This window comes from Protopterus annectens, chromosome 1.part1, assembly GCF_019279795.1.
Source record: "Protopterus annectens isolate FY-2018-M chromosome 1.part1, PAN1.0, whole genome shotgun sequence".
Classification (NCBI taxonomy): Eukaryota; Metazoa; Chordata; order Ceratodontiformes; family Protopteridae; genus Protopterus; species Protopterus annectens.
This window is the reverse complement of record NC_056726.1, coordinates 1,270,714,753-1,270,727,252: the sequence shown is the minus strand read 5'-3', so window position 1 is coordinate 1,270,727,252 and position 12,500 is coordinate 1,270,714,753. Positions and strand designations below refer to the sequence as shown.

Here is a 12,500-nt window from a genome sequence, read left to right as displayed (position 1 = left end):
CGACTGCCAATATTAGCAAAAGTTTCAATTATCAAAATGAACATATTACCACGATTACTGTATATTTTTAGGTCAGCCAATTTATGACTTTCGAAGTCGTTTTTTAAACGGATTCATAAAGAATTGGCTAAATTAATTTGGGAACCAAAGAAAACCAGGATATCTTTTGATAAATTAATGACCCCAAAAAATAGAGGAGGACTGGAATTACCTAAGTTTGAAATGTATTATTTAATTGTAAATTCTAATAGAATTTTAAGAATTGCCAATTATGATATAAATAATACTAAGTGGACACCACCTTGGATAGTTCTGAATTATAAATATATTCTAAAGTTAAATATCAATCCTAAAGCAATACTTTTTTTAGGTAAGGATACATTGAAATTCTATGGGATTATTGAACACATCAAAACAAACATACTCTCTTTACATAATTTATTTCATTTATTAGATTTGGTTCAACATATGATGGTTTTTCAACCCTTTCATAAGAATCCTAATTTAAAATTGAATAATCAACTAATTGATCTCAACAAGTTTCCATTGATAGTTAATCTAACTTTGATTGATATATATAAACATCTTGACAGTTCGGCCAACCAAATAAGACAAGAACTTAACTTACCTAAAAATTATCTGGTTATTCTGAGGCAAATTAGAGAACTCACTATAAGCTATTTTAAAAGTTTTAAACTGGAAGAAGAGGCTATTAATAGATGCTCTTGTTGTGGCAAGCTCTCCAACAGGATCTTAAATATTATCACGACAGCAAATCAATTAATTAAAGAATTTCAATTTCATGATAAAATTTTGTCATCAAACTACTGGGTAGAGAAAATCTTACTGACAGATAGAAGTAATATGTTAAAAGCAATTGACTTGACCATCAAATCTACTTCTCTTCAAAAATTAATATATACCCAGTTGATGATTTGGAACAATGCATATTATACACGTCTTACCCTGCATAAATTTAATCCCAAAAATTCACCAACTTGTCCATACTGTAAGAATCAACCAGCTGATCTTCTTCATATGTTCTGGAGTTGTAAATGTATTTTTAAACTTTGGAATTCCCTTAAGATCCAGCTTCAAAAGGTGGCTTACCAGAGTACAACGTTATCATGGAAATTTATGATTCTGCATATTCCCCCCGAGAGAGATCCCTAAATCACAAATTATTATATATATTAATATTTTTCTATTAATGAAGCTTTAAATAGCTTCAAATTGGTTAGACCCATCTAAAACTTCATGGCAGAACTTTAGAGTTCTAGCGACAAAACATATATTGGCTCATAAATTACTATTAAACCCACAAAATAAAAATGTTAATAATCCAAAAATTTGGGAACAGATTTTTAATATTATACTAGCATAGTATTTTCAACTTGGAAATATTAATAATTATTTATGTGTGTGGAGAGAATTTAGTAATCAACTGTCTATTACTTGCATTTATTCTTATGCTTTTTTATATTTAACTGTATTACATGGAAGCATTCTTGTAAATATTGTATATAGAGTGTGGTTATTAGTGATATTAGTTAATGCTTGATTTGTGAATATATGTTATTTTTGTTCTTATTTGTGTTTGAAAATAATATAACAATAAAGATTTATTATGGAAAAAATATATATGTATGATGATGGAAACAAAGTATACACAAATGTCAAATGATTTAAAATGGTATTTAAAACCAATTTGTCGAAAAAATAAAATAAAATACACTTAGTCATGTAAACAATGTGGCAATTTTCTAAGTTCCAGTGCACTTTTAATTGAACAGTAGTAGTTTAGTCCAGGTTTTCTAAAAGAGTTCAGCTTTAATTGCCACATGAGTTCCTGTTTCTCCAGAATATTCGGGATGTCTCCTTCAAGATCACCCATGTCTAAGCGATCCAGGATCTGGAACTTAAAACTTGTGTGTCTTTTATGAAGAGAAAGGTGTTTGGCTAGTGCATTATTTTTACATCCAGAGCGGATTTCTGTATCTTACATGCAAGTTTTCAGCTTCAATACACACATGGCAGGAGCTCTATAGTCATTTACATACTGAACACAGAACTAAAATGTGCTGCAGAATAAGTGATGTAGCTTAAATAAGTGGACATGCCATGGTATCAGGTAGCTATACTATTTCCACATGTAGAGGTAATGCCATGTAAACTCAGTTTATTTAATTTTATAGAGGCCACTTCAAAGACATCTGTCATAGAAGTAGTCAGTGTGTAGCTGTGAAAGCTTTTATATTCATCCAAAATATCTGATGTTTGATTGATGAACTCCAATTAGAGATGATGGTTTTCCTGTTAGTCCTTTGCTCACATGTATAATTCAAAGCTGGACAGAGTCCGGTTGTTGTAGAGCTCACATAAATCCAGCAACACTTTTTTTTAACTTCTGGCTCTGCTCTTGACCAACCCAGGCTGAATCACCCCCACCACACTTTCCCCGTTTCCTCCATCATATATCATTTTCCTCTCCATCTCTACTCTGTCATTCTTATCTGTCTTCCTTATAACAACTTTATTTCCGCATTATCTGACTCTTCTGAAAGCCAAACTACTTCCCAGTCTTTCCTACATGTGTGCATTAACACGTCAGTAGTTTTACTACATTTCAGATGTCTACTTTTACTTGACTGCACATCCTGAGTTTTTTATTGTATGGATAGGCAGGCATTCCTTTTAACATCTCATATCCATTTCCATTATTTCAAACTCACCATTCATGCAGAAAATGTTTTTTGCTTCGGTATAATATTTGTAATGTAAATGTTTTATTACTGTATATTGTTGAAAGTATCGTCAATATACATTTGTATTGCAGTATGTCTCTTGTAATAGTTTTGTAATGTATAATATTTGTAGAATGCTTTTGTGATGTAACCTGAAGCTTTTCTCTTTGGGCCTCCACTGAAAATAGATACCCTGTTGGACAGTTGGCCTTTCCTGGTAAACAAACAATAATAAATAAATAAATAATAAAAATCTTTTTATTTAAATACTTAGAAAACACATTAAACAAACAATAAATAAATAAATCAATACGAATCTTGTTATTTAAATACTTAGAAAACACATAAAGATACTGGATAGATGATGCAAACTGGATGAAGAAATCATTTCTGGCTATATCACAAATAGTGCTAGCAGTCAGGGCCTGTCATGAAGGAAAAGAAGAAGAGACAAAGAGAGAGAACAAAAGAGGTGGGGATAGGAGACTAAACGTGCAAGGAAAGAACATGGAAGCAAAGAAGGTGAGGAATCAGATGTTCACGCAAGAGATGTAGGTCAGCTGATTCAAAAATTAGTGTGTGAATAGTGATAAAGTAAAAACAAAGATTTCAAACTGGGTACACCACTCTCCAGCCAGCCCTCAGGCACAGTGCTTTATTCCCCTTAATATTATGGCTCCAAGGTAACATTATTCTTTGGTGTAGGAGGCTTCTCCACTGCAGTGACCTCTAGGATGCTGCTTCCACCAATTATATATTATCACATAAATGGCTGTCATACAAAGTGATGACTTCCTGGGCCAATAATCTTTTGGGCAGGGTCTTTTACTGTTTTTTTTAGGTAACATTGAGGGCAGCTAGCAGTGTGGTCCTTTTTTGTTGTAGGTAATAGAAATGTCTACATTATAGTGGATACAGGACATTTCTCCTGGTATGGGAAAATGACAGCTGATGAAAAATTCTGAGCATTGTTATAAGCAGGCAGGGTCAGTACAGATCGTTACAGATTTTTTGGTAGCAGTAGATCTGAAGCAAAAAGTTCAACAAATGGAACAGAAAAAAGTGCTGGTGGTGTGTGTGTGTGTGTGTGTGTGTGTGTGTGTGTGTGTGTGTGTGTGTGTGTGTGTGTAGGGTGTACTGATGAACACAAAGCACAGATGATCCAAAAGGAGTGAGACAAGATGGGGCACACTACTTTTTATTATGTATTATTTTGACAAATCTTAAAATAACATTTTTGAAAGATTACTTACTCATTTTGGCAGCATCTTAGTATGTCAGAGGTTGCTTTTTTATAATGTATGTTAGTGTAACATTATGTTACACGAAGAAGAGAAAAAAAGTGCCACATTTTTATAAAATGTCCCTTTTCTTTGAGTTTGTGTAGCCTCAGGCTATATACTATGGTGGAACCCACCCTTCATTGGGTATAAGGGGCATAGTATATATACAGTGGGGTGGAACTCACCCTTCATTGAGTATAAGGGTCAGACTATATATACACTGTGGTGGAACCCACCCTTCATTGGGTATAAGAGTCAAACTATATATATATATATATATATATATATATATATATATATATATATATATATATATATATATACACTGTTACACTGTGATGGAGCCCGCCCTTCATTGGATATAAGGGTCAGATTATATATACACTGTGGTGGAACCTGCCCTTAATTGAAGAAGGGTCAGACTAGGTGGAGCTCACCCTTCAATGGCTATAAGGGTCAGATTATATACAATGTGGTGAAGCCCACCTGGGTATAAGGGTTAGACTGTATATACACTGTGGTGAAGTCTGCCCTTCATTGTGTATAAGGGTCAGACTATATATAAACTGTGGTGTAGCCTTTCCTTCATTGGGCATAAGGGCTACTTTCTCCTTGCAAATCACTTTTACTGTGTTGCTTGCGGTTTTTTGTAATATGAGTATCTGATTTTACAATTTCAGAAGTTTTAAATATTTCACTTTACTGTGCTTTGCATCTTACCTAAGAAGGATGTGATGTTCCCTTATAGACCTGAAAAGGTGATGCGACCATACTTTAGCAACTCAATAAAGAAACAAGATTTGGCGGGGTACTTTATTTCCTTAGGAAGGGCACATTCAGCATAAATATGAGTGGGTATTTCCTTTACATAGGGAACCTGTAACACCTCACCTACAGTATGTCTATTTCTGCAGCAGGTATTCCCAGAATGCCACAGAGAAGAAGTGCCTAGGGGGAAGGAAATAAAATTATCCAAGAGCTTACCTGAGGAGGGCTATAAGAAGAATATTAAAGCACATACGTAGTGAACCTATATAGGTAAAGAGACAAAGGGGTGTTCCAGAGCAGGACAGCATGCAATGAAGGTATATGATTCAAATTTCAGGAATGATAAGAGATAAACTATCCTTGCATGTGAGCAATTAATGCAGTGAAAGTATGCAATATTCTGTTATGCCGTATCTCAAACCAATATGGCATGCACCATACCTCTTGACTGTCTAGAAGTATGTAGAATGCCCATGATTTTGCCTCATATTTTTGCCCTTTGACTTGTAAATTTCTGATTTCCTGATACATCATTGAGGATTACAGCCAGCCAATAATAACAGATATTAGAGTTTAATATGTCTTATTGTTCAGAAAATGTATGTTGATGTAAGATCATAGGATCATAGCAGATTACTAGGCTATTGACCTGGAGGTCATTTCAAGCCTAGCTGTTTCATCCCAATGTAATGCCATAGAAATGTTAGTTAATACTGAAGATTGCATCTAGTAATGACTGCCCATGTCCAGGAGGGTTGTGGGCATTATTACAGGTAAGAATTTACAGTGCACCATTCACTCGTCCAGGTTTCTTTTGAACAGTGTCATAGAGGTGCTCTGTTTCACAAGAACAGGCAGCCTATTCCAAAGATATAGGTCACTGCGAGATAAATCTGTCTCTCCAGCATGTTCTATTTAAGTTGCGGGCCATATTTATGTCCTTGGAATGGGTGGCCCTAGTCCCATCTGATTTGCAGATATGCAGCAAGTTCATTAGTTTGGGTATGAGATTGCTCTGTAAACCAGGAATAAGTCTCCCCTAAGAAGTCTATATGACACAGAGTAAAGTGACAGGGACTTTAGTCGGTCTGTGTATAGCACATGCTGGAGTCCCTTGACCTTCTTTGTTAGAAATCTCTGAGGTCTCTCCAATTGCTGCAGGTGCTTTGTACTTTATATTCTGAACAGGGCATTATACTGAATTATAGGCCAGATTAATGCCGAGTATAGAGGGATTATAACCTATTTTGCTCTCGAGGTGATGCCTTTACTAATCAAGTGTGCTATGTAGAAAACCTTCCTTGCTACATTAGACACATGGTGGTCGAAGTTACGGTTGCGGTCAACTTGTGAACCCAAGTCCCTTACCACTTCATGGGTACTTAGGGTATTGTTGTTGATTTGATAGTGTGAAGGGACATTGTGTTGAAGGGAATGATGATGCATTTCTTTGCATTCATTTTGAGACCATGACTAAGGCACCAGTTGTTGGTCTGTGTAAGACCCTCATGGAGTATACTAACATTGTTTGGTGATTCAATAATTGCACCCAGTTTGCAGTCGTCTGCAAACATGGTCAGCCACAACCCCTTAATTTTGACCTATACTTCTGAGAAGTGTATACCAAACAGTAGGGGGCCCACAACTGAACCCTGTGGCATCCTGATGGTAACAAGTCTGCTGGTTGATGTGGAGTCACACACTTTGATAGCGTGTGTCTGGTTTGTGAGCAATTTAGCAACCTATCTTACAATAAAGGGTTTTACGTTTAGTTTGCTAAGTTTATTGGTAATGCCTGAGTGTGGGATTGTGTCAAAAGCCTTTGCCAATTGGGTTGGGAGGGTGGCGTAATGGTTAAGGTGCTTGCCTTACAAACACAAGGTGCAGGGTTTGTGTCTCACAGGGGATAATTGGCTAGGCTTAAAATGGCTCGCAAGGGCAGTTAGCTTAGTACTAATCTATGAACCTATGAATCTATAAGTCAAAGTATGCTGTGTACACAGATTTGCCCCCATCAATGGCCCTGGTTACATTTTTGAAAAAATCCACAAGATATAACAGGCAGGATCTGCCCTTGCCCCTTGACAAAGTCTAATTGGGTAGGATCCAGTGTTTGGAGATCACCTATGTCTTTATGAGATTCTAATGATATATTCCATGACCTTACAGATGAGGCTGGTCAGGCTTATGACTCTATAATTCCCTGGGTCTGTTGCTAGGCCACTTTTGTAGAAGGGAATAACTATTGCTGTTCTCCATTCTGCATTACTAAAACCTGTGGTTAGACTATGATTGAAAAGGGTAGTTAATGGTGATACTAGTTCATGTTTTAGCCTGATTTGAAGACAGCCTTGGATGCTGTCTGGTCCCATAGAGGCTGTGTTTTTGCCTTGGACAAGACATTGATGAGTTGTTCCTTAGATATGTAGGGTGAGGGTGAGTTTGGGGCAAGGTCTGTGATAGATTTTGGGGGATGGGGGTGAAATTTTCACCAAACATTTCCACTAGCAGGTTTACTGTCTCTGTGGGTCGGTGTGTGTGATACCATTGGTCATTAGTTCTGCACATGCTTGGGTTGTTCTTTTAACTTTTTTATTTAAATAATATAGTAATATTTAAAAACTAACCCTCATTTATGTCCTTTGTTACCTGGTCATTTATGGCTTTGTCCAGAATTCATGAGCAAACAATTTGGCATGAGCAAAGTTAAATGTGGAAAATGCACTACATTATGTATGTTGTATTGCCTGGTAATCAAGTGTTTCATCACTACTTCTTTTATGCTCCCTCAGGACCTTGCCCAGTGTTCCTCGGTTTTCACCTAACTGACCCATTCCTTCCAGCAGAACAACAGCCAAGTATTCCATGGCTAGGTGAGGCCCCTATGTCCCATTTTCTAGTGCCAGGGATTCCCCATCAGCCCTCCATTCCCCAGTCAGAGTTGGTAGTAGGGAGATGACTGGATTGCTGGTTGTGGGAGGTGGCCTACCCAGTTCCTTTTGTAAACCCCCCCTTCCCACCTATTTGGCTTCTTCGAGCTTCCAGGTTCTATCTACTGAGGGGAAGCATGCTTTTGCAAAAGCTTTTTTCCTTGGTTATATAATGCATATGCATTATGGTAGAATGAGCTTGGCTGGCTCTGAACTCCACTGGGTCAACACTTGATGCTGTCATTAAGTGTCATCTGTGTGGTAGGCCAGAACTACCTCCTTTCCCCCATTGTGGGTGAGCCAGCAGTGGTTACTTATTCCCATCCTCCCTGGACAGCTCTTCCAGGCACCTGAGCTGCTAGCCATACTTGGGATGTCTGTACTGCACTCAGGGCTTTATTCCTCTACCTCACAGAGCTGGCTACCGTTTCATCAATATTTGGAAAACATAACAGAATACTAGCTGCAGTAAAGAAGGGAATCTGGTATCTAAATACAATAGAGCTTTCATAATATATTGAAAAGACAACAATACAACTTTAAGGAAGGAACGTGCAGCTGATAAATACTTAAGCATTCTGAATGGTTTGAACAAAGTGTAAAGGGGCCTGTGATCGTGTCTCACAAAAGGACAAACTTCTATGTTATGATGTGTTATGGCTTTGCATCTAAGCAGCTATAATGAAACACTGTTGCCTTTGGTATGTTATTAATCTAAAAATATGTAGAACTGCAGTGCTGTATTCACAATTGCTTGGAATTATGCCCCAAACATTTAACAAAGGTTGTACAAATCTGCTAGAATACTGAAATAAGGCAGGGAAACAGAGAGGCACACTGTTGTATGAAATGCATTTTTTATTCCATATTCTATAAAAAGGCAATACAAATAAATACTGTATGGCTAAGTTACAACAAAACTCCAAAACAGAAATAAATTAAATAAATAATAAAAAAGAAAGTACCATCATAAATACTTGTTTTAAATTATAAATAAATAAACACAAATGTCTAAAAAGTATAAAACAGGTGGATTTTGCAGCATTTGACATCCTTTTATAAGTACATTCAGAACAGAAGATGGAGCCAGACCAAATTCAGATGCTACCCAAAGGGACAGATTGCATCCCTCAGAGAAAATATAACATAAACAATATGAAAGTGAAATGTGCAGTAATAAGGCACAGCAATGGGACCCCTCACACACATGCCCACCTAACACAGACTTCACATGCTTCCATGTTAAAGCTGTCAGTTCTTTACCTATGAGTAGCTCTGCACTAACTATGGCAAAATGTAAGGTAGGCCACTATTTTACATCCGACTTAATTATGTAGTAGGTGCCGTGGAAAGACACATCAAAGCGAATCCAAACTTTGGTGTTAATTAAGAGTGTAAAAAGGTCATGCAGCTAACTGTGAGTGATATACTATATGAATGATGCATACATAAAGTTTTGAGTTTAATCTCATCAGTGTTTTACACTTTGCAGTACCCACCCACACAGTAACAGCCTGAGAATAAGCAAGGTTTATCCCTTATGACAGGAGTTCACTTTTCACAGATATCGACTGCAATATAGAAGACAAAGCATTCTGTCTACATGCCTAATGAACATATAAGGGGACACAGCAATGAGGGATGTTCACACCTAATGCTTCATCAGTAATAAGTTAACTAGTGTTGGATATAGTTAACTTATGTAGTAGGTGTATATTTATAAGTAAGTATATTTATGCCATTAAACTGGCAATCTTATTTCCCTTGTGTCTGTCAGACTAAAAGGAAATCCAAAGCATCTTGTCCCACAGTACACCTGGTTTGGGCAATAAAAACATCACTGAAAGTGTAAGCATCTGACTGTAGGGCAGGCTACATTTTGATCTGGCTTTAACTTGCTTTATTTCTGTTTACTTTATACAAGTAACATACACTGAGAACATTATCTGTAACAATTTCCAGTGATATGCTCACTAAAACATGCAACACACTCCACAAAGACAGATGGAATGGCTTTCAAGATTTGGTCTGAGAAATGGCACATTTCAACAATCCCATCAGTTAATTAAGAACAACAGGCATTTGTTCAGATTTATAACTTTTGGATGCAAGACTATGCTTAAAAGGGCCCTAGTGGTCGTTAGCCTAGTACACACCTATGAACCTATATGTGGCATATGGAATGTTCTTTTCACTTTTTATTAGTATTATTTACTATAATTATTTCATTCATATCCTTGTTATTGTGATCTGTCAGGGTCTGGATGGCATGCAAGTACCTCTCATCCAAAAGAATGACTTTCTTGCCTTTCTTTGTCTGCCTAATATTTCCAGTGATGCAGCACTCAGATATGTAAATGTTAACCTATTATACACAAAAATGTATTATACTCTTTCCTTTTACTCCAGTGATAATGTTTGCAGTACTGTGGAATATAATTTGATTTTTCTGGCTTTAGTCTCATGTAAAACAGTTTCAGAAAAAAAAATAAATCATAAACACTTAGCAAATTATATTGAGGATATTATAAGTCTGAAGTAAAGATTAGCCAAAGATTATGTCTGTTTCTTAGGTATGGTTATTCAATCTCTGATAGCTATTTTTAGTTTGATAGTTTTACAGCTATGTACCTGCAAGTTTGCGCATCTGCTTAAAACACTAGACATTACTGAAGGGGAATTGGTTATGACTATCTAATTACTCTTTTTGCAACAGCAATTAGTATGTCAGGGTCCCCTATCAGAAGTGTAAGACATACTAGTGTTGCTCTCAACACTTCCACAAATAAATTACAATTGAAATGGGAAAAAAACAACATATTGCAAAACTTGCCTTTATACCTTTTAAACTTTTCTTTTGTGCCCTTCACGTTACCACTAATTTCAAGATTTGTGCACCTCAAAGAATTCTGACTGAGACTTTGCATATATTCTGTCATTTGCACGTTTTAATTTTGCAATTCCAATGATTGCAGCTATAGTCCTCTCACTTTTAAATGGCATCTGCACTACATGATATCCCTAACTCACTGTGCAAATCAACTCAGTGGACTTGAAGTGAGGATAAGGCCATATCAGTAAGGGTGTTGTTTAGCTCAGAGGAAAGCTGTTCTACCTGGAATCTGTTTTTCATGTGAAAGTAGCAGCTGAAAGTGGTCTAGCCACTCCCTAGACATATGACATTACTCTTATGCACTGACATTTACATTTATTCACAAACTACCTATTGGGTGCTTAGCTGGTATAGCTAAATGCATATGAGCCAGAAATGTACAGATTTACAAATTATTCCCAGCACTACTGCTGGAGCTTACAGTTTGTCTGATGAATAGGAGAGCTCAGAGCTTCATCTTATTATCAGTCTTAAATATGTTGCTACTCTTCCCAACCTTTTTTTCATTTTGTCACATAACTTTGAGATGCTGCTCATTCATCACTCCCTTGCTTAAGTGACACTTCTTTTATCTGGAATACTAGCTTTCTTTTGCATTACTTCTTTAATCCTGCTCATTTCCTGTGCTCACAGCAAAGGCAAGGAAAAGATAAATTGATTCTTTTTGGTCTCTTGACTTTTTTGGACAGTACTGACAAGTTTTGAATACTAAATTGTTCTCATATAGGAGACATTACTTGAGTATTTAAAGAACATAATGCTCCAACTCCTAATACTACAGGAAATAATGAGCATCATGTTTACTGAAAAAAAATAGAAAGGGTACTACTGATGATTTTCAACTACTTAACAGTGACGATTCTGCACTCCACATTTCCTATGAAATCCGCTGCTTGAAATCCAGTATTGCACAAGATAATGGAATGTATACATCAAGCCTCACACCCACAAAGGAAAGCCAAGTGGCTCGTTTTAAAGTAAACTGGTGTGATAGTAAAGTGAATCAGAAAGCAGGTGATTGTTCAGGCTTTTCGCTCTTGTTTTCGAGCTGACAGTGTACTGCAGCTCTATACTTATCTATATGAAAGTTCCAGGAAGCCTCCAGACAAATGTATACCTTTGGGTCATAAAGCAACGTTAAATAAATTAATGATGGAAGAACTCCGATGTGCATGATTAGCATTATTGAGACATTTAAAGTGTAGCTGTATGGCTACTATGCTTTGGAACTGCTATTTCAGTCAAGCATTTATACCAAACTCTTTCAGAGACTATACAAGAGCTATATATTAAGGTCCAGTACTGCAAACTTGCAAACAGAATACTGATTTTCCAAAGTACAACAGTCTAAAATTGTTGTCAGATGCTGGTTCCTTAATTCTGCATTCAGGAACAGTCATTATATTAGGCACTTTTTTATTGCATAGGCAATATCTTCACTCATGACAAGGGATGGCCAGAATGAAAAAAAAAACAAAAAACAAACAAACAAATGACCCTAGTTAAGGAAAATATTTAAAGATGGTCACGTTTCATCTACTCATGCAGCTTCATATGGATCTTCTGCAAATGCACTGTATTAATAATTCATGGAGTAATCCTTGAGCCAATTTCTGCTTCTTCATCTTCTGACCAGATGCCACACTTCGGAATGCTCAAAGATATTTCATAATTTACACGAATTGCATAGATTCAAACAAGTCTCTCTGCAGTGCTTTTTGACTTCTGCCCTTTTTTGTTGCTCACCTGTGTCTTTTTTCTCACAGTGCCATAACTAAACATGGAATGTTTTATGTAGATTTATGTAACAGTAACGCAGAGACAGGTCTGAGGCTGTTCATCTCCAGTAAACATGTAAAAAGAAAGATTTTGACATTATAAG

At 36.5% G+C, this 12,500-nt stretch overlaps 1 protein-coding gene across 1 annotated transcript in view; it reads right to left on the bottom strand.

Moving 5' to 3' along the window:
- Positions 1-8,697: 8,697 nt before the first annotated feature.
- Positions 8,698-12,500, bottom strand: part of IL11 (interleukin 11) — a 34,275-nt gene continuing 30,472 nt past the window's right edge. Inside the window, exon 5 of the mRNA XM_044081534.1 lies at positions 8,698-12,500. This exon is cut by the window's right edge and continues 534 nt beyond it. The gene's annotated coding sequence lies outside the window, so the exon portion shown is untranslated.